At 41.9% G+C, this 13,929-nt stretch overlaps 1 protein-coding gene across 3 annotated transcripts in view; it reads right to left on the reverse strand.

Moving 5' to 3' along the window:
- TTBK2 (tau tubulin kinase 2) overlaps positions 1-8,509 on the reverse strand; it is a 95,895-nt gene extending 87,386 nt beyond the window's left edge. For all 3 annotated transcript variants that reach the window (XM_064146567.1, XM_064146557.1, XM_064146548.1), the window contains exon 1: positions 8,121-8,509. The gene's annotated coding sequence lies outside the window, so the exon portion shown is untranslated. The remainder of the gene's footprint in view (positions 1-8,120) is intronic.
- Positions 8,510-13,929: the final 5,420 nt, after the last annotated feature.

Consider the following 13,929-nt stretch of genomic DNA (forward strand, 5'->3'; position numbering starts at 1 on the left):
ACCAAATGTTTAATCGACTGCAATCAAACTACACATGTCCCAGCTCCAATAAAAGAAGACATTATACAACAAGGAGCAAAGAGTAAACGGAGATGTCACCTAACACAACACACATCATCAGTCACTTCTGATAAACACATCTGCTGCAGTGTTAAGGCTGTGACAACTACGGATGAGTAGGCAAATAAATACTAACAGAGAGAGTAATACCTCTCTGTCTGCTTGTTGTAGGACTGCTGCTGAAATACTACATCCAGTTCTGGTGTTCACATTTCAGGAAAAGATATTATTAAAATGCTTGAGGATGTGTATAGAGTGTAAAAATCACGAAGCTAAATTCCTTCAGATAATCCAATAAAAATTGCTCTTGTCTAAGAAATTCAAGTACACCTTCACTCTGACATACAAAATCATGTGAATAAAACACTGAACCTTTACATTACTTACAAATATTAAAAAATCTCAAGTCAGTAAAGATTCTCTACTACTAGAACACTTCATTAACTATTTCAGTAGATTCCTCATTAGTAACAATTCCTAAAAGACAACAGAATGGCCTTCTAGGCTGTGTGCTCTTATTCAGGTACTGTTAGCACACATAATTCAGAGAAGTCCATGGGAATCTGGTGTTATGCACCTCAACAACCAGAACCTTTCCTTTGGTCTTAATGCAGCTAGGCTGAGTCATCATCTTTGAAAATTTACACAAGTATATATCTCATCAGGAAAATATAATTATCCCAGGCCCACAAAAGTACTTTTCAACAGTCCAGGGATCAGTTGAAAAAATAAAGCATGACAGAACGATGAAGCATAAGAATCAGCAAGTTTGTGCATTATAAACACGGGGATCAAGAGACTTTCAAAAATTGCATGAATTTCTTACATATCAGAAGAGCTAACAGTGCAAACTCAGATTTTAGATATCTGCCAAACAAACAGAAATCTATTCCTAAGAACACAACACCAAAGTTTCCCAAAAAACATCACCACCTTTCACACCATCCTTACTTAAACAAGGAAAGCCACTATATACTGTTATCACATGTTTTAAGAAACACTGGCTGTGTGTAAATAAAGTCAAGCAATATCAAATCTCCCTTGACCTATAACCTGCTATATCTGTACGTTTTGAAAGCTTAAACACTTGGAGCTATACGGATAAAATGTCTCACACTAAAATTTTACCTCAGATTGAGTGAGTGCAGATTTTGTTTTGTAGATATGGAAACAGTAACATGTGACACCATCATGGAAAAAGTGTAATAACTAAAACAGAAAGAATGTTCTATAGGTTCTTTTTGTTTACTTCTAAAAATACCATTCTATCAACACCAGTTTTGAGGAAGGGTTCTGTTTGTTATTTTTTGTTGGGTTTTGGGGTGGTTTTTTTGTTAAATATACCAACAGTCATTAAATTTGCTTTAGGGATATTAAATTCTAACTGAGGTGAGACACTTCTTAATTCTGAAATCATTATACAAAAAAGAATTTCTACTCTGTAAGAGCACATGGTGGATATGTAATCGCACAGTAAGCAGGCTTAGAAGACTTCTACTGAGCAACAAGAAACATACAATGATACAGGTGAAACCTGTGTACATCTCTTTTTTATCATTAATAATAGGCACTGGAAGAGAGTTGTGATTTAGGCCCAGGCAGCAACTAAGCACCACACAGCCACTCAGTCCTTCTCCACATCCAGGGGGACTGAAAGGAGAATCAGGACAAAACACGGAAACCCCGGGGCAAGAGTAAGAAGAGTTTAATAAAACACCACAAAGAGAGAAGAAACAGGAATATCAATAATACTAATGGAATAATATAAAACCTGAGTGATACACAATGCAACTGTCCATTGCCTGGATCTGCTGCTGCCTCCAAACCTGATCCCGGCTGCAGCTCAAATACAGATAATAAATTAGAATATAGTTACTACTTTTAAGACCAAGATTTCAGCTTTCACCTCTTTCAGAACACATTATGATATGTCAACACCAAATACAAGCACTATCTACTGCACAGCTACCCATATGGCAGCCCCTGGTCCTGATTCAGACTATAAATTAGTTCTGTCCAAACCTTCACTCCAGGAAAGCAAAATATATCAGGGAGCCATTGCATGTTGATGCAGATACTCACAATAGCACTGATGCATTATCTATCAACACCAATAAGTCAGCCAAAGTACAGTTACTTCCCTATTGCAAAAGGAGGTCAAAGGAAAACTGACTCAAGGAAAGGTTAGTCAGGTCTTTGGAGACACGTAGAGAAGCACAGCCATATGACTGGGGTACCCTAAGCTCAGAACTGACATAATATATAAGAACAATATGGGCAACAGGGAGAGACAATGCAGCCTGAATTTAGCATCTGGACCAGATTTCCTTCCAATCAGCAGAGAAGGAAGTGCAACATCACCTCAAAGAAACCTTTGGGATAAAGTGTTCCTCCTCCTGCTTTCTCCCCAAGGTACAATAGGCAGAAAGACACATCATCTGAGCACCCAGCCTACAGTAATAGAAAGGATCTGGTATAACTACCCTCTGATAGACATTAAGGATGAAGTTGCATGTAACAACATGACCTAGCAGAAGTTATATACTTCTCTCAGTAAAAAAAGCAATATAACCAACTCCCTTCTTGAATCAGCACAGTTCAGAGATCAATGGGCACTAGAAAAAGCACAGGCAGAGAACAGACATCTTCCTCCACTTATAAATAGGAGCCAGCTGTTAGACTGGTTCAGTAATAATGTACTATTTGATCTACAGGAGCTAACTGAAAAATATGACTATATGTATGTATATCTATAAATGACAACCAACACCAGATAGACAGTAATACAGCCTCTTTACTATAGGAAGCTCAAGACTTGCTGCTCAGCACCAGCATCAGTTTCTTAGTTCTTGCCTAGGCAAGACAAGAACTGATTGGGTTAGCCAGCACAAGACCAATATATATTTGCTTCACATTGAGCTATCATGATTCTTTCATGATTTTTCTCCATCTAGATGAACTGTTAGACAGGTTTCCCCACTGGAAAAACATTTTGCTCAAAACTATGAAACTAGAACTTCACACAAGCCATTGTGGTTATCACAATAATCTCCAGAACTTGACAGATCGGCAGATTATCTTTATGTGGAAAAAGAATCGTGAGCTAAAATCAGTTCCCCACCTTCAGCTCTCAAGAGTACACATCAGTTTGTCCTAGGCCAATTCAACTTATGGAATTATACTCAGATTTTATGTTTCCAGCACTCTATAATATCAAAGTGTCACATATGAAGGCAGGATATTCAATAAAACTCAAGGAGTCATTCCTCATCTAATACAACTTAAATCAGTGGACGATATCCATTATGGAACTATTTAAGTCAGGGTGCTGACAAATGGAAGGCAGGAAAATAATTATTTCAAGCTAGTAAATAACTCAACATAATATTATTTAAAACAAAATAACAATGCAAATGAGTTCTAAAAAAAATCACCATTCTGATGCTGAAAAAAAGCATTTTCTATTTGTAGATCACCTTCTACCTCTTTTATTTTTTTAAGCACGTCAGCATTGTGAGGCTAACCAGACATACTTAATTTGCTCAGAAGCCATGCTGCTCACTGAGAGTGGCATTTGAAGCATTACTATAGCAGCAAACTTAGCAGCTGCAACAAGACACGTCCTGCTGGTACACCACACAAAGCGATCTCATTCCTACTACACTGCTGAAGAGCACTGTACCAAGTAAGCACTGCTAAAACCCTCACAAAATGTTAATGCCCTTAGAGACTGCAGGATGGAAGCAAGATGCATTATCTGAGAATTAACTGGGAAGTGCTAGAGAGCAGGAGACCCTTCTTTCAGAACCCATAAGCAGTTGTTGACTGGAGACAGACACGCAGACTCTGTAAGACAAGATCTTTCCAAACTATGGACAACTCCAATGGAACAAGACCACTAACACAGGATATAATTTCTGTATACCTTTGGTTGTGAGACAACTACATCAAAAACATAATAAAATTATTTCCATTTACAGAGACCAGGAGGAGACCAACCTCAATCAGTTCAGTTTTTCCCCATGCTGGCTCCAGGCAGTAACATGTTCCTGCAGCACGTAAGAAATCTCTGCAACGTCCAGATAGAAAAAACAGCCTCATATTAAGAAGACTTCACATTTTTGCCAGGTCTCAAAGTATATTCTGTGTATTTTACCTTTTTTATATATATACTGGACAGCTCTGCATTGGAAAAAATATTTTCCTCATCAATACCATGAGTAATCTGGTTAACTTTATCCACCAAAACCCAGCCAGCCTTCAAATCCTCCAACTTCTAAGAAGCTTCTGCACTCAAACATGAGGTTAAGCAGCATACATACATTTCTCCAAAAGGGTGGAGCTTCTCATCAGTGCAAATAACCTAAATCTCAGTAATTGATTAGTCTCTTCAGAGACAAAGCAACAGCATGAAACAGCCTTTGAGCCTTTTCATTACAGAAGTGTTCTCAGCCATGCAGTACAAGAACCACAGAAAGACATGCCCGGATGTAACAATGAGCAGCATATTTTTGAATTCTTAACAAGACACAGTTTTGTAAAAACGCTAAAACCTTCTCCAGTTTCCCAGTTTGCCCTCCTTTTCCTCCCTTCTCTCAAACTCATGGAATTATATGATTGTTTATGTTGAAAGAGACCTTTAAGATTGAGTCCAACTGTTAAGCTATCAAATTCAATCTGCCCTTTCTTCACTAAAAAAAAAAAAAATTAAAAAAAAGTACACTTCAAGGTTTCTGAAGACTTGCCTTCACTAGTTGAAGAAGTTTGAAGAAGGTATTACCAAAAGTTCTGATGTGCACAGCATCTCAAAAATGGGAAAACAATACTCAACCAGATCAAGAGGTGAAGCATCAAAAGGTCAGATTTTATTGTTTGAATTTTCCAGTACTTAGGTTGCAAGATTAATGACCTATAGGCTATTACAGGGGAAAAAAATGAAAACTACTCTAAATTTAAACTGCCAAGAATGGCACCTCAATTTCATAAGCAGCTTTAAAAAAAATCTGAGTTACCAGACCCCCTGCAAAGCACACAACTTCACATATAGCACTGAATGGAAGAAAAAAAAAAAGAAATAAATTCTGTAATTTTAATAAAGTTGTAATGGGTGAGTAAAAGATTTGGTGCTATTTTCAAAGAACTAACTTTGACAGAGCATACAAGGCAGTTACTATAAGCTAAGTTACATATTCACTGTTTCCAGCAGGGAGCATGAAGTTAATTTTCCTTCTACCACTGTGTGACACAGAATACAGTACAACCATTACAGCACTCTATTAGCACATGGAAAGCAGAAAAATTAAACTGCTCCATTTAGGTGAATTCTCTCATCTAAGTGAAATAATTTTTATTTCTTCTTCTTAAAGTTATTTCTTCTTCTTAAAGTTAAGGTGTTCAATTGCCATTTATGTAGCCTAGATAATAGGCTACTGTTAAACAAAAGAAAAACAAATAAAAGATTTACCACTTGAACAAGTTTCTCTCAACCCAAAGATAGAGAAGAAATTCTGTTGATAATAAGTAATTTTTAAACACAGTATGATCTGCAATTCTTGGATTCCTTAATTGGACATCTTGCATTTAGTCAATTTTGCATGTTCTAATTGTTGTCCATCTGTACATTAACAATCAGGCTGTCAGATGGATCTGCTGGATCCACGGTGAAAACGCTGCTTTGTGAAATCAATCGAACAAAGCTCAGGTTTCTCTGAGGAAAGAGCACTTCAACAGAATGGGGGAGGAAGGACAGTGGCTGGTCCATGTACAGCAAAGCATCCCTGTGAGACCACTATGAATCCTGGCACTGAAGAGGCAGCTGTTTCTCCTCCCCTCTAGCCAAACACAAAGGCTTTGTGCAGTGCTTTCCCAGAGCAAGAGAAAGAGACAAGGCAACACAGAGGGATACACAGAAACTGTCCATCTCCTGATGGAGAGTACCAATTCATTCCCACTAGATAAACAAGCCTCAGCTAACACAGAAAACCTAGTAGTATATTAATACACCATACAGTGCAACTTCACATGCTAAGCAAGTATTTAAACCTTCTGTACACAGCTATCTAGAATGGATTGCTTAGAAATCAGTCTGGAACAGGGAAAACTCATCACTCATTACTCTCCTTTGTCATACTCAAAAATCTTTCTCTATTTCATCAACCACACTGGATAAACGTCTCTGGAATCTCTGATATTAGCAGTAACAGTGCCTGCAGCATGCAGCATCAATACAGTGACTACACTACAACTAACCAACATCATCACGTTCCAGTCATTCATTCTAACTTCACCGTTTCCAAAATGGTAAGTTGAAAAAAAATGCTGAACTTCAAGAGCACAGCAGTACCATCAGAAACACACTGGAGAAGAACTAAGTATGATGATCAAAATTATTCCATCTTCATATTTTTAAACTATATATATGATATGCTATTTTCAAAATAACTTTTGACCAATAAACATACAAACTACTGCAGACTCTCCTATATATAATTTTTTGACAAGCCAAACATATGTTCATCAGCATACTTCTGGTTTAACAAGTTACGAAAGATCTAATACCTCATTAAAGGTAATTCACAGTGTAAAACAAAAAAATCACCATCACTATTCTGTGCCATTTAATACAGAACAAAAATGCTGGATCAATTTGTACCATGAGTTCATATCACTAAGACTCAAAAAAATATTTCCAAAATCAAACAAGAGCAGCAAAGTAAGCCTTAATCCTTTGTTTTTCTCGGATACAGCAGCTAAAATGAACTAACACAGCTACAAGCAGAGCATGTGTTCAACAGGAGCACAGCATTAATTACACAGAATACATAAAAATTCTACTCGTTTTTTTCCAGAACCACAACATGGAAACTAACCACTCACTTGAAGGGTAACACGACTTTAAAATAAATATGGTTTATTTTAGGATTCTGAACCTTCCTGTCAGTAGACCTTACTAGTTCTGAGCATTTACACTGAAATTCAACTGGTCCGCACATACAGTATCATTAAGAAAGCCATAACAACCTATTTTATAACTCATTTTCTCTAGTCTTTTCCAGCAGAAGGTCCCCAAAAGGCTATAGTCAGAGGTCTCTCCTTTGTGCCCATGTTCCTTCCCTCAGATAATAAATGAAAACTATTAATATTTGCAAATCCACCCCCGTTCACACAAGCAGCTGTTCCCAACTGCTCTGACTCACACCAGAGGTTAGAAACCTCGTTCCGATCTTTGTCCTCTCATTGCTTCTGCTCCAGAGTGACAACAGAAGTACAAAGATGCAGTTGCAGCTCCAAAGACAATCTGTACGCTTAAGGAAAAAGGTCCTTCCCCATTTCCTTTTTTAAAAGCTGTATGTACAGTAACAGTTTTTAAATGTCTCCCGTACGCAGCCTGTATGTTTACTGTATCTCCACAGCGAGTGCCTCTGCGGCCTAGCCAGGCAGATCTGTATTCATATATTGATGCAACCGCTGTTAATGGCTCCAGCACTTAAAGCACCAGGCAACAGCCAGACCGATCCCCATCCAGCCGTGCCCACATACGCATCTGCTACACGCCCGCCACAAGCACAAGCACTGGAACTACAGTCGTAGCTATCTCAAAACGGAGATGTTTCACCATCAGAACACTTAAATATCTCTATCATTTGCTCTCTTGCAGCAAGTGGGAGGGACAATAAAAATCTCGTGCCTATACATTTGACTTCTCGGCGGAGGCCGGGGTGGTGATGCCTGACTGCTGCTAAGGATCGTAACTCCACAGACAGCGTAACTCCGTCCCACCTGCGCATCCCCCGCTACAAAAAGCCCCTCTCGGGGATAGCCGTGCCTCCAGGCAGCTCCCAAGCCTGGCAAACTCCCTCTCCCGCGGGGACAGAAATCGCGACGCTGCTCCCACGCAGCAGCCGCTGCGGCCGGGCAGGCGGCAGGGGCTCGATCGCCGGAGCCCGAGGGCCGCGCCCCGCTGAGGTGGCCGACGCACCCTCAGGGACCACCTCTGCCGGCACCGGCGGGCGCGCAGCGGTAAACGGCGACGTTCGCCATGTAGCGCCGCGTCTCCTCACCTGGAACGGGGCCGAGGCGTCGGCGTCGGCTGCTTGGGGCGGCACGGCGAGTCCTTGTGGAGCCCAGCGCCCCCGGACACCGTGGGGGATGGCCTGCGCGGTGCAGGGAGGGACGACACACGGCTAGATCGGCGCCCCCCGGCCCAGCCTTTGGCCCAGCCTCCGCCCCATGGCATGCGGCGCGGTCTCTATGGCGACTGCAGTGCTGGGACGGCGCCGGCCCTCCCGCGGGGAGGGATAACGGCTGCGCGCAGCGCGGAGGGGCGCTCAGGAGCCTACGGAGACGCCCGGAGCCCTCCCCACAGCGAGTAACTCCCTCACGGCCGCCGGCGCCATCCCTGCAGCAGTCCCGGCCGGAGCCCGGCCGCGCTCACCCGCGCCGCCACCCCCCTCTCTCGCCCTTCCTCAGGCGCGGCGCCGCTGAGCCCGCTGTCCTCCAGGGCGCCGCCCGCCCCCCTTTTTCGGAACGGTGATTGGGTCAGCGCGGAGATTCCTCCCGGGCGATTGGCTGCTAGTGTGATCAATTAGGGCACCGGAGGCGGGCATACCTGGAAGCGCCTGTGGGTGCGGGGCTGGTTGAGAGCCGGCAAGCCCCGCTACCAGTCGATAACACTCCTGCTCAGCCGGGCGGCCGAAGTGCGTGCTGGGCGCTGTAGTCCCCTGCCGAGGAGGGGGTGGACCAGCCACCCAGGTGCCCCACCTAACCGTTTCCCGCCGAGGATCCCGTGACGAGAACTGAGACTGGCCCCTGAGGCGACGATGGTGCAGCGTCTGCTCCGCTCCGTCTGGGAGCTGCGTCTTCGCTGCGGTACCAGCCTCCGCCTCACCACTCCTGACTCGGGCACTCTCTGGCCTCGACGGTATATGCGTTCGCACGCTGAGCGAAGTTGCCGGAGCCTCCTGGGGCTCAGGCAGTTGCCGTGGTTCTGCCGTGACACGGCGGGGCGAAAGGGGTGAGGAAAGAGGCGTTCGGGCGGGGAGACCGGCCCGCCGCGTCGCCTCAGGTACGAGTATCCGCTGCAGGGGCAAACGCTGCCGTTAAGATGCATCAGGATTGTCGTCACCCGTGGGCTTCACGCCGTCGCACCTGGTAACGGCTGGCGTATCCCGCACATAGGCCAGTGAGTCCTTCGGTGGAGAAGGCATCAACCCTCACCGAGGTCACCTCATTGTCAGCCAGGACATCCCAGCCTCCCGAGGCAACAGAACCGGCATGCCACTGCCCGACGGCAGCGTTTGTAGGCCATGGTGTCAACCCGCAGGCTGGGTCCGTCTGGTAGACCAGCAGCTAGGCGAGGATGGATTCGGTGTGGTGGGAGCAGCTTGTATGAACTGTGTAAACAGAATGCAGCCTTAGTCCCACGTGAAGATTTCTTTTAAAAAAATAAAAGCTTTTATTTCCCTACTGTCAGGCAAATGAGATGATGACTGTGAATAATTTAAGCCCTTTCTTCATTTATCAGAAGGAGATCAAAGACTAATGTTAGAAAACAATTGTCTTCTACCACTGCTCTACTGAGTAGGGAGAGCTTAGTGTTTGTAATTTACAAATGAAGTTACCCAGCAGTAAGGGCTGTAAGCCTAACAGCAAGCCCAAACTGTTGTGCCTGTTCACTGCTTCAGCCAGGTGCTTCTTCACTCACTGCATGAATACCTCAAGCAGTGGGCCACCAGTCCTATAGTGGTGCTGAACTGGTGATAAGCATATATATATATATATCTGTAAAGAGAGAATGTGTGTAAAATATGCCATAATTAACAACTGAAGCAATGAGTGGTTTCATGAATGGAAATGAACCAGTCTTCCTTGAAAGGAGGTGAGAAATGATGCTTTTTTCTTCTTTAATTCTTCCATCTTTTATTATTTTTTTCCCCCAATTGTCAAAAGCAGTTAGGAGTTTAACATGCCTTGGGGTAGACATTTACTATTTCTCAGGTGAAAGAAACTCTACTACAGCTACATATTCTTCCAAACCTGACCTAAAGGCATTGCAAAGATGATGATTATTGTGGTGTAGGGCGGTTCCATATACCTCCTCTTCCTATGCACTAAACAATTGTTTTTTTCACATTCCCTTTAAAGTTGACAGTTACATTTCCTCCTAAATTATAGCCAAGGGTAAATGAATGCTCTAACCACCTCTTATGTTAAGTAATGCCAACAAAACTTGCTATGTCCTAGGTGTAACAGGGGAGCTCATGAATAGGAATCCGTCTGTGTGGAGTACTTTATTGTTCCCCAAATAACTGATGTACTGCCTGAGGCATGCAATTCTTCAGGAAAATTTTCTGATTCAATTAAAGAGAATGGAAAGGCCTTAACAAACTTGTTTATCTGGTTTGTCTGTTTACCTGTTTATCATTGCTAATCCAAGCGGGATAGTTTTATCACTATGTAACTTAATTCATTGTCTAATATAAACACACTGCCCTGCACAATAGCATGGAAATCACCTCACCAGTACTTCTTTTCTTAGCACACTCAAAGTCAGTGTCCATACTACAAGCTTTAAGGGACTAGACAGCCTTTCCTCTTCATTATCAGTTACAGGTTTGACATGACCATAGACTCATCACAAGCAGACAAAACCTAGATGGTTCAAATAAAAGTCAAGCAGAGGAAAAAGGGGAAAAGAAATAATAAATAAAGAAATAACCCTCACTAAAACTGAGTCTTCTGAAAAGGAAAATCTGTTTCCACTTAAGCACAGGAGGTCTTTACAGAAAAAGATCTAATCTTTTTAATTCACTGCTCCAGAAATATACCAAATTGTCCTTCAAGGCTTTCTGTTCTACTATTTTTGGTTCAGATGCTGGCAAGTATAGTAGATACCACTGTTTCCTCTGTTGGTGCTAACTTGCAGAGTGTCTTCATCATGCAAAAATTACCAAAACATAAAACATACCCCCAACACATTAAAATGTCTATGTAAATGTGGAATGAAGCCTCTCGAGCTTTTCTGCAGTAGCACACATAGTTAAGCTTAGTTGCATAGTGTTGATCTGGCCTGGGAAAAAATACCCTGAGCCAAAAAAACATTCTATGCTCTTTATTCAGGTTTTATATTGTTATTTCTAATTGGCTACCTCAGTGTAGGCAGTATCACTGCCTCTTTTTGCAGTGTTACTATAACCTTGTTCTTATCTCTTAACCAGTTGTGATTTGTTGCTGTATCTGCATCTGTATAGTAATTGTATGGTATTCCATAATATCCCATTAATAAAAGTTTTGGATGCAGGGGCAGTAAAAGGGTGAATTAACTGTAAGAAGTGCCTCTAAATAGAATCACAGAATGGTTTGGGATGGAAGGGACCTTTAAAGATCATTCAGTCTAACCACCCCGCAGTGAGCAGGGACATCTGGAACTAGGGTGCTCAGAGACTTGTCCAACCTGACCTGCAGTGGTTCCAGGGATGGGGCATCAACTACCTCTCTGTACCAGTTTTTCACCACACTCATTGTTAAAAATTTCTTCTTTACAACTTGTCTAAATCTCCTCTCTTTTAGTTTAAAAACATTGCCTATTGTCTTATTGCAACAGGTGCTGATAAAAACAGTCCCCATTCTTCTTATAAGCCACAATAAGGTCTGCTTGGAGCCTTCTCCAGGCTGAACCCTAATTCTGTCAGCCTTTCTTCGTAGAAATAGGCACTATTGACTAGATAGTATCTACTCTTGGTACTGTCAGAGACAGAGCAAAGGACCAGATGGAAATGGCTTCAAGTCTGTAGGGTGTTCTCTATGTTCTGATGCATATTTTGTATGGGAGTTTATTGTGCAGCCTTTGAACCAATGTATGAAACATATGTGAATGAAGATTCACCTCTGAAGCTATATATTATAATAAGCAGCCTAAGTCCTCCTATAAAACCAGAAAGTCATTGCAAGGCTTCATAAAGGATAACTATGGGAGAAAAACAAAGGTTGCTTTTCAGGAAATCGTCTTCCTTGTGGGATAAAGGAGATATGAGACATTTCATCACTATTTTTTATCTGAAAAGAATGATCCAATGTTTCTTCAAGTCAACTTTAAAAAGTAAAACCCACAGCTATGCACAAACATATGCATACATCTGCTGGTGGAGAATGATGTGGTTAACAATGTGTAAGACCTTCTGAATTCTGCTGTTATTTTGTTCATATAAATGTCTATGGGAATAGATGATCATCCTGCAAAGTACAGGCTCCTTGGTTTCAAATACTTTAATTGGAACTTTGCCTAGACATCAGGGTGGTGGAGTTCTTCATTTCTGAATGAGTCAGAAGCTCTGAATAATGTTTCCGTTAGTCAACCACAAATACAGGAGAGAAATCACCAGAAATGTTTTTGACAGTCAATAATTGAATGATTGTCAGAAAAGAGGGGAGGGACACCACTTGTAACTCTCCATCTGGACTTCAAGTCATCGAGTACCACCCTCTGGATGCAACCATCCAGCCAATTCCTTATCCACTAAACAGTCCACCCGTCAAATCCCTATCTCTCCAACTTGGTGAGTAGGATGTTGTGGGGGACCATATCAAAGGCTTAACTACTACTTTCACCTCTCACTATCCATCATCTCTACACTAAGAAAACTGAGTTCTTTTAGTCATTTTTCATAGATCACAGTTTCTAGACACAGAGTACCAATGAGCATGAAGGGACAGAGGGATCTTGGATCTTCTTCAGAAGTGCTCTAAGAGCATTGTACCTAGGTACTGTTTTTTGTCAACTGAGAGCTTCAGGAACTTTGTGAGTCTTTTTTTGTGGGGGTTTGGATTTTTGTTTGTTTGGGTTTTGGTAACTTTTCTTTTGAAAAATTTCTCAGATTCCCTACAAGACATCCTGGGTAACATCATTCCATTCAAATGGTGTCTAGAGGGGGAAAAACAGCATCAACATCTGCTTTGTAATAACATGAGAACAGGGAGACTTCCTGATCGGTATAGGAAGTCTATTCAGGGAGAAAAGTGAGAGTGTATGTTTGACTACTTTGCCAGGGGCAGAAAGGTCAGTTGGCAGTACAGTGCAACCCAAGTATTGATAGGGCGATAGAACAGAAAAAGGAAGTTTTACCTCATTATAGAAGGGGAATTGCGTTGAGAGCTCTCATAATGTGTGTAATTCCATTTTGCAAAAAGCTTCCTGATGACTGGCTTGTGATGATACCATCCATACTGAACAAGGAACAAAAGTGAAAAGCAAGATTGCTGCCTCGTCTGATTATGAAGAGAGTCATAAAAATGGATTCAGAAAAAATTTACAGCCGAGGTAGAAGTTTCAGCTTACCAACCAATTTAAATACAGGTTCACTTTCCATCTTTACTACAGACTGCTGGTCTGATTTTAAGATGAATACACTATTTCTGTGCCTTAGTTTTCCATTTCTAATGACTCACCATGAGTCAGGAGTGGATGACTCAGAGGTTATGGACAGTACAGCTCCTATAGATTGAAACCAGAGCCAGCTTGATAGGTACTTGCATGGTGTTTCCTGGAATATAAAAGGAGCCCTGAAGACACACAGTAGATGTGCAGTGCAGTTCATGCAAATCTGCTGTGATTTCCTTTCTGCTTGAGTCTGGCTCCAGCATCAGTACTGTTACAACCTTTAAACATTTAAAAACCAAAAATTATAATACTTTTTCTGATTCATTTAACCCATGACATTCTTCAGGCAATTAAATGAGCCACAGTTAGACTATTCATATCTCCCACGGAAAATAGCACAGCAGGTCTACCTGTACAGCTGTAGTACAGTGTATAGCTGTAGTTGTAAAAACATGTAACAGCCACACGGTTTATAGTGAGCTTTGTAGCATTCT

This window comes from Pogoniulus pusillus, chromosome 1 (assembly GCF_015220805.1).
Source record: "Pogoniulus pusillus isolate bPogPus1 chromosome 1, bPogPus1.pri, whole genome shotgun sequence".
Lineage (NCBI taxonomy): Eukaryota > Metazoa > Chordata > Aves > Piciformes > Lybiidae > Pogoniulus > Pogoniulus pusillus.